Below are 11,295 nucleotides of genomic sequence, written 5' to 3' on the forward strand. Positions count from 1 at the left end.
CATCATCATCATCATCATCATTTATATATCACTTTGAGGTTTGAAATGTGTTTTACATATGTTCTCTCTTTAGATCCTCAAAACAACTCTAAGAGGTAGGTGCTATTTTTATTCTCATTTTACAGATGAGGAAACTGAGGCAAAGAGAGATTAAGTGACTTGTCCATGATTGCTTAGCTAACAAGTCTCTCAAGCAGGATTTGAACTCCTGACTCTGGGTCTGGCAGTCCATGCACTGTGTCCCCTACCTGTTTAATCAATCAGACTTCTAGCTATGTCAAGTCAAGTCAAATATAATTAGACCCCAACCCACCTATCCAGTTGTCAGTTTCCCCAGCCATACAACTCCAACCTGTCTACTCTTTCTGCTCCAAATTGAACTGTGGCTTGATGCATTTGCTCATCTCATCGCCTCTGTCTGGAAGGACCTCCAGGCTCTTCTCCCCAAACCTATCTTCTCCCCAAGCTCCATCTCTCCCCTGTGGCCTTCTTTGGTGGAGACGGCCCAGATCCTTGTCTTCCTTTTCTGAACTTTTGGTGACTTGAATTTTTCTCTGTGCTGAATTGTTTATTCATTCATTCATTTAATGAGCTTATATTAGGCAATTATTACATATAAGACACTATTCTAGGCACAAGATATACCAAGACAAAAAAAGAAGACTCAGTCTCTGCCCTCTGCTTACATTCTACAGATTACGTATTTACAGATAAGTAAATATGAAATACGTACAACGTAATTTGGGAGAGGGTACCTATAACTGAAAGGATCAGGAGAGATCTCCTGTAGGTGATGAGCTGAGCCTTGGAAGAAGCTGAGGACTCCAGCATCCCAGGCATGGGGCTCAGCCTGTGTGAGTCAATTGTCTGCCCAAGTGGACCAAGCACCCCTTCAAGGGAATGAGGGTAGGTATTAAGTTTTGGGGGCATTGATTTAGAGCAAGAAGGAGCCTTAGAGGTCTGGGCTTTCACAGAAGTCATTTTCTTCTCTCCTATTGCCATCACCAAATCACTTCTCAGCACAGGACGTGGTCCACACTAGATACCTTGTAAAGACCTAACGGATTCATTATCTACAGTGCTCTCTGGTCATGAATTTAACGTAGGACTTGTACAAAAATTGGACCTTGCCCCACTTTTGCGGATATGTAGCAGATTTTTTGTGACAGATTAAGACCAGTTGGGGACCCAAGGCACTAAGATTTAGGGATGGCCACACAAAGATAGATTTTCATATCTTAAAAAGCCAGCAATGCTATAGGCTAGCAGATCTCAGTCCTAGAGCTGAAAGGGCCCAAGGACCTCTGAGATCATCTGCTCCAACTCTCTCATTTTAGAGAAGGAGGAAACTGAGGAGAAGTTATCTGCCCACAGTCACTCAGGTAGTAAGTAGCAGACATGGGATGGTCTCAGACTGAAAAGAAAAAAAAACTTTTGAAAAATACCATAATTGTTTTAAAATGGGAAATAGACTAAGTCTTCTATTATTTTATTTACAAGTTGGTATTTAAAAGAATTAACATATTAATTTGTGCTTTTAAGATCAGAACATGAAAAGAAGCCCTGGAAGCTGCTCTTTAATTTTTGGATCATAATAAGGATTTATAAAATATAGAAATTACGATGATCTTAAATCAAATAAAACCATAACCATACAAAATCTGTCACCATTGAATTTGAGGACAGATGACAATCACTAAAAGAAATTTGAAACCTTGACAGAAAGGTATTTTTTTTAAATAACGTGGGAATGATAATCTCACACATCTGTAACTACTGAAAAAAGACAGCAGGAACAAAAGAGACAATAAATAATTCCTTATTAATTCATAATAGACTAAGGATATAAAGTCATAACACATTTGATACAATTTCTTTAGCACTAAATGGTGGTTGCGGCCCATATCAAATTCTATAAAATCATGATTTAGAGGCATTTAAGGGCTGTTTATGATATTGATATAAGTTGGATACCAAGAAAAGCTTTTAAAAGCTGCACATTTGTTTTCCTTTTGTCTTCTGGATTACTTGCAGATCTCCTGAACAGCCAGAGAGCTCAATTGCTCACGGATAAATCCCAGATTTCTCTGAGACCGAGCCAGAAGCTTCGTCAGATCATCCTGATCATTAGGGAGGGAATCTGGGAAGATAAAATGAAGTATTACCAGCTCTAGGGAGGTCCCAAGATTAAAGCCTGGGTCAGTTGAAGGGTCACTGACAAAAGATCACGAAGCCAGGTGTCTGATTCCAGATCAAGAACAAAGCCTCCTGGGTCCAAGGTACAACAATCTTCTAACAACAGCAAAGTGAAGAACAGTGATCTTGGACTCTGACGTCATGGACTTTGACATCATAGTGTTGCGGCTGCATAAATCCTAGGTCATGTGACAATGTAAAGGACAGTCACATCCAAAGGTTTTTTCCTAAAACCTAGAACTCTAGTGCAGAGTCCAATGGTGGCTTCAGAGGAACAACTGTCAAGCCTGCCTCCCTCCTCTCTCATCAATGAGACGATGGATTCAGAATGAGGCATTCTATACATTAGCAGACATGGTCAATGTGAATGTCCCGTAGTTAATCAGCATTTATTAAGCACCTGCTATATGCCAGACTGTGCTAAGCCCTGGGGATAAAAAGAGTCAAAACAATAGCTAATATTCATATAGTGTGCAGTACGGAAGCACTATCCTCACAACAACCCTGGGAGGTAGGTGCCATTATCATCCCCATATTGCCATTGAGGACACTGAAGCAGACAGAGGTTAAATGACTTGCCCAGGGTCACACAGCTAACGAGTACCTGAAACAGGCTTTGAACTCAGACTATTCTGGACTCCAAGCTCAGCACTCTACCCACTGAGCCACCCAGCTGCCCCAAAATACAGTCCTTGTCCTAAGGAGCTCACAATCTAATGAAGGAAATAACAAGCAAACAGGTAGATAAATATCCCATAGGATCTCAAATTCAACACAACCCAAACAGAATTCATTGTCTTTAATCCCAAACCTCCTTCCCCCCCAAACTCTCCGAGTTCACGGTCTGAGCCATCCTTGAAACATTCCTTACCCTCGCCCCACATTTCTGATTGGTTGCCAAATCCTTCCAATGCTGCTAGCCTCTGTCCCGTCCCCTTATCCCCATTCCCATGGACATCTGTCTAGTACGGGCTCTCCTCATCTCTCACCTGGACCACCGGGTAGCCTCCTGATTGGCCTCTCTGCTCCAGATCTCTGCCTCCCCATCCTCTGTATAGTTGTAATATTGTTAAAGCAGAGGTCTGATGATGTCACTGCCCTGCTCAATAACCTTCAGTGGCTCACTATTACCTCCAGGATCAAACACACACTCCTCCAGTTGACATTTAAAGCCCTTCATGACCTGGCTCCAACCTAACTTCCAACCCTTATTAGACATTACGCTTGTGCTCTTCCATCCCATCAGACTAAGCTTCCTGCTGCTGCTTGCACCAGCACTCTGTCTCTGATTAGCGTGCCTGGGATGCACTCCCTGGTCACCTCTGATGCATAGAATCCTTTGTTTCCTTCATTCATCAACAAGTATTTATTAAGCACTTACTTGTGCCAGGCACTATGCTAAGTGCTAGGGATACAAAGACCAAAGCCCAAAATCTGTGGCCTCAAAGAGCTTACATTCTACTGGAGGAAACAACATTGATAGATGAGTGCATACAGAGAGTAGATGGAAGTTGCCTCTCAGAAATGTGCGTTAGGGAATATTAAATAACAAGCCCTATGACCTGCATATATCTAACAGGTACATCTGCTTGTTATCTCCTCTGTTAGAATGGAAATTCCTTGAGGGCAGGAAATGTTCTGCTTTTCTATGTATCCCTGGTGCTCAGCACAGAATCTGGCACCTATGTTAAGTAGTGAGGTCCCACAGTCCCACATGTGTGGTGACGGCTGTCCTTGTGTGGCTAAAAAAGAGGCAGAATAGACATCTTCAGACCCTTCTCTTTCACCCCCTGCCCATCCTTCTCCAGAGGAGACTTTCTTTCTGCTAGAAGGGGAAGGGAGAAGGTTGGGGCAGGAGGCTGCTCTGCTCTCCTCAGAAGGAGGGAATACTGAACTAGATTTATCGCTATCTCTTCCCTAAAATATTATTAGTCTAGGGGATATGATCAAGTTCAAGCTAACTTCTGATTGCTTTGTCGTTATTATTGGTGGGGGGAGAAGGACCCCAAGCTTTGACCCCTTTCCCACTAAATATCAACTCTACAACGAACACATATAGAGTGAATAGCAAAGAAACACACTTAGCCAAATTGTAGCCAAACCAAAATCAGAATATAGAAGGACATATACCAAACAACAAATAGCAAAGGAGCTCTCCCATTGGGAATAAGATAACTCAGCTCAAATGAGAGAGAGGGAGGGAGAGAGAGAGAGAGAGAGGGAGAGAGAGAGAGAGACAGAGAGAGAGGGAGAGAGAGAGCAAGAGAAAGAGAGGGGGAGGGAGGGAGAGAGAGAGAGAGAGAGAGAAAATGAGGGAGAGGCAGGGACAGAGAGAGCAAAAGAAAGAGAAAGGGAGGGAGGGACGGAGAGAGAGAGAGAGAGAGAGAGACAGAGAGAGAGGGATAGAGAGAGCAAAAGAAAGAGAGAGGGAGGGAGGGAGAGAGAGAGAGAGAGAGAGAGAGACAGAGACAGAGAGACAGAGAGACAGAGAGGCAGGGACAGAGAGAGCAAAAGAAAGAGAGAGGGAGGGAGGGACGGAGAGAGAGAGAGAGAGAGAGAGAGAGAGAGATCTCACTCAAAGGCCTGCCAAAATCTCCAGTGAAGCAAGTTGGCTATAGGGACATGATGAGACTGTCTGCCCCTCTCGCATTTTTCCTGGTGTTTTCCTTCAGCAGTCTGAAGTGGTTGTCAAGCCTCTGCTTACAGACCTCCGGGAAGAGAGAGCCCACCCCCACCACCAGAGGCAGCCTTATTTCCTCTGTGACAGCTGTCATTGTTGGGAAGATTTTTTTTGGATCTCAAGCCCAAAATCATCTGCTTGCAACAAGACCCTACCTTCTGTAGCCAAGCAGAACCAATCAAATACCTCTTTCACACGGTGGGCAGGTAATCAAGAAGCATTTATTAAGTAGTTACTTTGCACCAGAACCACTGGGGGGAAAGACTTTCAAAGAAAATGGAATTTAACTAGATCTTGAAGGAAGCCAGGAAAGGTATAAGGCTGAATGAGGCAAGAAAGGAGAGCATTCCGGGCATGGGAGACAGCACTGGAAAGGGGTGGAGTCAGAGAAGGGAGTGTCTGAAGAGAGGAACAGCAAGAAAACCAGTGGAACTGGATTGTGGAGGCACGGAGTAGAAAAATGTGTGAGGAGACCAGAAAGGTAGGAAAGGGCTGGCTTGTGAAGAGCTTTAAAAGACAAAAAGAGGACTTTGTGTTTGCTCCTGGAAGGAAAAGGAAGCCACTGCAGTTAATTGACTAGGGGAGTGACATGGTCAGGCCTACACTGCAGGAAAATCACTTTGGCAGCTGTCTGGAGGATGGACGCAATGGAGGAGACCAAGAGGCAAGGATCAGTAGGAAGCTTTGTAACAATCCACGTAAGAAGTGATGAGAGCTCCGTGCATCTCAAAGGAAAACAACTGTGAAAGATTCAAGAATTCAGATCAATGCATTGACCACGGACTGATCATAATTTCAGAGGACTGGAAATGTCAAACAAGTTGTGGTATATGATTGTGGTGGGATACTATTGTGCTTTAAAAAAATGATGGGCAGGACGGTTTCAGAAAAACCTGGAAAGACTTACAAGAACTGATACAAAGTGAAGTGACTAGAACCAGGAGAACATTATTCACAGTAACAATGTTATTAAGATGATCAATGTGAAAGACTTCGTTACTTTAATCAAGACAATTCCAAAGGACCCATAAAAAATGCTATCTACCTCGAGAGAGAGAACTGATGGACTCTGAGGGCAGATTGAACCACATTTTTTAAAAATTGCTTTATCGTTATTGTTTTATTTTGTTTGTATTTTCTTTCATAATATGGCTAACATGGAAAGTTTAATCACATGTATAATCAAAATCAAAATACTTGCCTTCTTAGGGAGGGGGAAGGAGTGGGAAGGAGGTAGACAATGTAGAACTCAAAATTTTTAAAAATTATTGGCAAAAAGTTTACATGCAATTGGGAGATATTTAATGAAATATTGTTTAATGAAGTGAATTTCCCACCTCCTGGTGATGTACCAGAGATGCCAGATGGGACATAAAAATATAAAACAAATGTGTTTTGCTGGACTGTTATTTATTACAAAGTAATGACTTCTACTTGAGCGTCAGTTAAGTTGGGGGAGGGGGCAAGATGACGATGCAGAGAATAGAAAAAAAGGAAGGAAAAAATGAAGCATTTAAATGTTCAATGAAGCATTTAAAATTCAATTTTAAAAATCCACAGAGGAGAAAAGAAGCAAGTACAAAAGGGGTTCAGACAGGCAGGGCAATGTTGGCACTCTCATGTTAAATATCAGAGAGAGAGAGAGAGAGAGACAGAGACACAGAGAGAGAGAGAGAGCATGTCTCTCTATATAAACAAGCTATATGTAATATAGCAGCAGTTTCATATTTTGCTGTTTAGTCATTTTTCAGTCGTATCTGACCTTGTGACCCCTTTGGGGTTTTCTTGGCAAAGACACTGGAGTGGTTTGCCATTTTCTTCTCCAGCTCACTTTACAGGTGAGGCAACTGAGGCAAACAGGATTAAGTGACTTGCCCAGGGTAACCCAGCTAACAAGTGTCTGAGGCCTGATTTGAACTCTGGAAGATAAGTCTTCCTGACTCCAGACCCAGCACTCTATCCACTGGGCCACCTTGCTGCCCTGTAGTTTTATGTATTACCTTCTTTCTCACCTCTGTATATTGAAATGTTTATGTTTGTTAATGATTCAGTAGTTCAGAAAATAAAATTTTTAAAAATCAAAAGCATTTATCAGATGTCTACTATGTGCCAGGCCCTGAGCAAGTGATGGGGAAACTGAGATAAAAATGCAGCCGTCCCTGCTTTCTGAGCTCACTCTCTAAGAGGCAGAGGTAAGGACAGAGAGCATCACCCGTACAAAGGCCCAGCATCATGAGGAGAAAGGTCATGTCCCAGGGAGAGCACGAAGGCCAATGTGCCTGAAGGAACCACATAAAAGGGACACAAGTCACAAAATCAGCAAGTGATTAGGAGCCACGTGGAGGAAGGCTTTACCTGCCAAGCTGAGGATTTGTATTCTATCGAATTAAGAGAGTCATAGAAGGGGCAGCTAGGTGACGCAGTGGATAGAGCACTGGCCCTGAAGTCAGGAGCACCTGAGTTCAAATTCCACCTCAGACCAAACACTTGACACTTGCTAGCTGTGTGGCCCTGGGCAAGTCACTTAATCCCAATTGCCTAAAAAAATTAAATTAAAAAAAAGAGAGCGAGCCATGGAAAATTTTGTGTATAGTCACATGATCAGATCTGAGTTGTAGAACTACTCGTTTGGCAGCTATGGATGGAGCAGAAAGGGAAGAGCCTGGACACAGAGGGACCACTGAGTCAGCTATTATAAGAGTCCACACAAGAGGTAGAGGCTGAATAGGTGGAGGGAAGGACACAGAGGTGGTGGAAGAGCAATCCACAAAATCTGTCAACTGAATGGAGCCTGAAGACTTGGGTAAGGAGGAAGAGAGGAAAGAGGCAGAGGAAAATGTTACGGTTGACTCCCAGGGGACCAGGAGGGCAGTGGCGCTCTCAACAGAGAGAGGGCAGTTTTGAGGCAGGATGAGTTTGGGGGGATGTCATCAGGCTAGGACTCTCTGAATCTACACCCTGACTATACCCAGTGGACCAATGGACCCTGTCCGTTACCATCTGTTCAATGCGGTACCTAATGAGATGGCTTTCCTCCGTGGAGGTCTGCAAGCAGGACCTGGATGGTGCAATCAACATCCCTTGTTCACATAGAGGTCACACTAGATGACCTCGGAGGTCCTTCCCGGATAGGAGGATCCCAGGATTCTGAGACTGGAAGTTCAAGATTTTCAAGTTTTGTTGGTCCAGACACCCTCCGTCCCCTTCTGATCTCTCAGTTCCTGTCAAGCCAGGACAGAGCATTAACTCCTAAAGGTGGACGTCCAAGTCAACTCAACTCAATTCAGTCATGTGGTCCAATGGGAAGAGCACTTGGGTTTAAGAGCCTGAAGACTTGGGTTCAAATCCCATTTCTCTGTCACTGTCTAGGCAAGCCACTTCATGGTCCTGACCCTCAGTTTCCCCTCTGTAAAATGAAGAGGTCGGACTAGAATTCCAACTCTGGATCTGGGATCCCAAGAGCAAACATGCATTCCCAGGTAAAACCAGGTTGGCCGAGCTTTGTGGTGGTCTCTGGGCTGCCTCAGCATAGGGGCCGCAGCCCTGGTGTACAAGGAAGACAAGCATCTGGCTCTACCTATGAGGAAGCCTGGGTCAGAGGCGCTCACGGCCCAAAGAGGCTTGAATGCCTTGCAGGAAATTGTCTTCCTCTCTTTGCTTCTACGCTCCCATCCAGGAAACCTGGAGGAACCTACTCAGGGCAGTCCAAATTATTTATTTGGGATCCCAGATGGGCTGTTCCAAGCTTGGCTATGCCACTTACCACATGTGTGATCCATGGGCAAGATCTGGCCCCTCGCTGAGCTGCCCTTTCCTCATCTGTAAAGTGAAGTGACGTTGAAAGACTCCAGAATGATGAGAGACACGGTGAGCAGTAATGACTTCAGAGCACGGATGGTGCTCAGCGGTGGACTGGTAGCCTGTGGGTGCAGCAGGAGGCAGATATGGCCAATGTGTGGATCTGTTTCACTTGACTGACTGCTTATTTGTTTTTCCATGGGGAAGGAATCACTGGCAAATGACAGGGATCTGTATTTAAAGCATCAATAAGACATTTAAAAAGAAAAAGAGGGGCAGCTAAGTGGTGCAGTGGATAGAGCTCTGGCCCTCGAGTCAGGAGGACCTGAGTTCAAACCCGGCCTCAGACACTTGACATTACCTAGCTGTGTGACCCTGGGCAAGTCACTTAACTCCAATTGCCTCACCAAAAAAAAAAAAAAAAATGAGGTTGGACAAGACCATCACTCAAGTCCCTTCCAGCTGTGACATCTGCAAAAACCCAAGCCCCTGGATGAGGACTCGTCGCTTCCTTCCAAAGATCCCCGGTGCAAGTGGAGCATCCTTTAATGTACCAACTAGGAAGCGCCCTCTGCAGGAAGTACTCCGCCTTGCCTCGACTCCTCTCTCTGAGTACCCAGGGGATGGCTCTGGCTGCAGTTCCCAGAGACTCCCAGCAAGGGGCCCCTGGGGCTACTCTCTGCCGCCCCCTGCTGGTGGTCTTCTGCTAGTCAGGCATGGTCGGGGGGCTGGCTATCTGCGGCTCTCTTCTGCCACCTCGTGGCAAGCTCGTGGCATTGTTCTTTCTAAGCGAGAAGGGAGAAAAGAGAAAGGAGAAAGGGATGGAGAGAGGGAGGGGGGAAGGGAGAGAGAGAAGGAAGGAGGAGGAGAGAGGGAGGGAGGTAGAGAGACAGAGACACAGATATAGAGAGACAGAAAGAGAGACAGAGAGAAACAGAAAGAGATAGCGACAGGACAGAGACACAGAAAAATAGAGAGAGACCAAAAAAAGAGGAAGGAAGGGAGGGAGGTATAGACAGAGAGGAGAGGGAGAAGGGGAGGAAAAGAGAGAGAAGGAAGGAGGAGAAGAGAGACAGAAACAGACAGATGCAGGGAGAAATACAGAGACACAGAGAAACAAGGATATAGACAGAGACACAGAGAGAGACAGAGACAGAGGAGGGGAGAGAGAGAGCTAGAGAGAGAGCCAGAGATCTGCCGTGGAGCCCTCGCCTCCACAAGGGCCATGGTTGGAAATCCACCTACAAGAAAAACTCAAGAGTCCATATTTCACAGAAGATGCCTCCCCTCCGCAGTATATCACAGCTCTGGGGATATTTTAAAAGCTGAAGAGTTTTAAAAGTTAACAATTACCCTAACTCGAGCTATCCAAATGTGGAATACTGCCCCGGAAAATCCCAAGATCTCAGATGTCCTTAGAAGGACCTCAGGTCAACCCTAATCTAACCCCTTCATTTTACAAATGAGAAAACTGAGGCCCGTGAAGGTGAAGAGACTGGCCCAGGTTGTCCTTCCCCACTAGGAAGCCTGCCTTCTGAAAATGCAAAGCAGGTGGCAATAAACTGAACTCAGAGCCCTCGGTTTCCAAAGTCGCCCTCTGAGGCTCAGGGCCCCCCATCCCTGGAGAACATGGGACCACAATGTGATTTAGAGCTGGAAGAGGCCTGAGGAAGGGCAAGGCTTCCATGTGACCAGGAGTTAGGTCAAGCCTGTGAGTGGCCTCTGTGCTGCTAGCCTGGGAAAGGTGGGGAGATCCCAAAAATAAAATAATAAATTAAAACAAACATCTTTGTTACAAAAGTTGGCTTAACGGGTAAGATTAAGAAATCAAACTGGAAAAGGCATCGGGGCCATCTTCTCTATAACTCATCATTTATTTTTACACACATTTATAATTACTCCTTCCCCCCACCCTTCCCCTTTGAACCCCCACAAAAAAAGATCCCTAGCATAAACACGCAGAGTCCAGCAAAACAAACCCTTGCACCTTATGCCTTATGGCACAGGCGCTGAGGCCAGAGCTCAGCAGCCTGGTTCATCTTCAGCCTTTTGCTTTATCACGGCGTTTCTCAGAGTTCTCAAGTCTTCCAAATCCAACCCCCCTACACTTTACAAATGAGGAAACCGAGGCCCAGGCAGCTTGTGTGACTTGCCCACAACCTTAGTTCATCCTTGTACTTGCCCCCATGGGGCACATGAGAGCATCCGTTCCACTCTGGAAGTCCGGCCCTTATTTCTGAAAGGCTGCTGGCATCTAAGGGCCAGGTACTGCACCTGTGAACTTGGTGTATGGGGATACCGGTGTGACCCATTTCCCTGGAACTGGAATTGTTGTTGTTATTGTTGTTGTTGAGTTTTGTCCAACTCTTCGTGACCTCATGTGGGGTTTTCTGGAAAAGATACTAGAGCAGTTTGCCATTTCCTTCTCCGGCTCATTTTACAGATTAGGAAACTGAGGCAAACAGGGTAAAGTGACTCAGTCAGGGTCACACAGCTAGTAAGTGTCTGAAGCCAGATTAGACCTCAGGAAGAAGAGTCTTCCTGACTCCAGGCCTGGTGCTCTGTCCACTGCTCCGGCTAGCCCAAAACACTCTGCCCTCGATGTTCAAGACTTATTGGAG

The sequence above is a fragment of the Vombatus ursinus genome, unplaced genomic scaffold, assembly GCF_900497805.2.
Source record: "Vombatus ursinus unplaced genomic scaffold, bare-nosed wombat genome assembly UNPS02014808.1, whole genome shotgun sequence".
In the NCBI taxonomy this organism is placed as follows: domain Eukaryota; kingdom Metazoa; phylum Chordata; class Mammalia; order Diprotodontia; family Vombatidae; genus Vombatus; species Vombatus ursinus.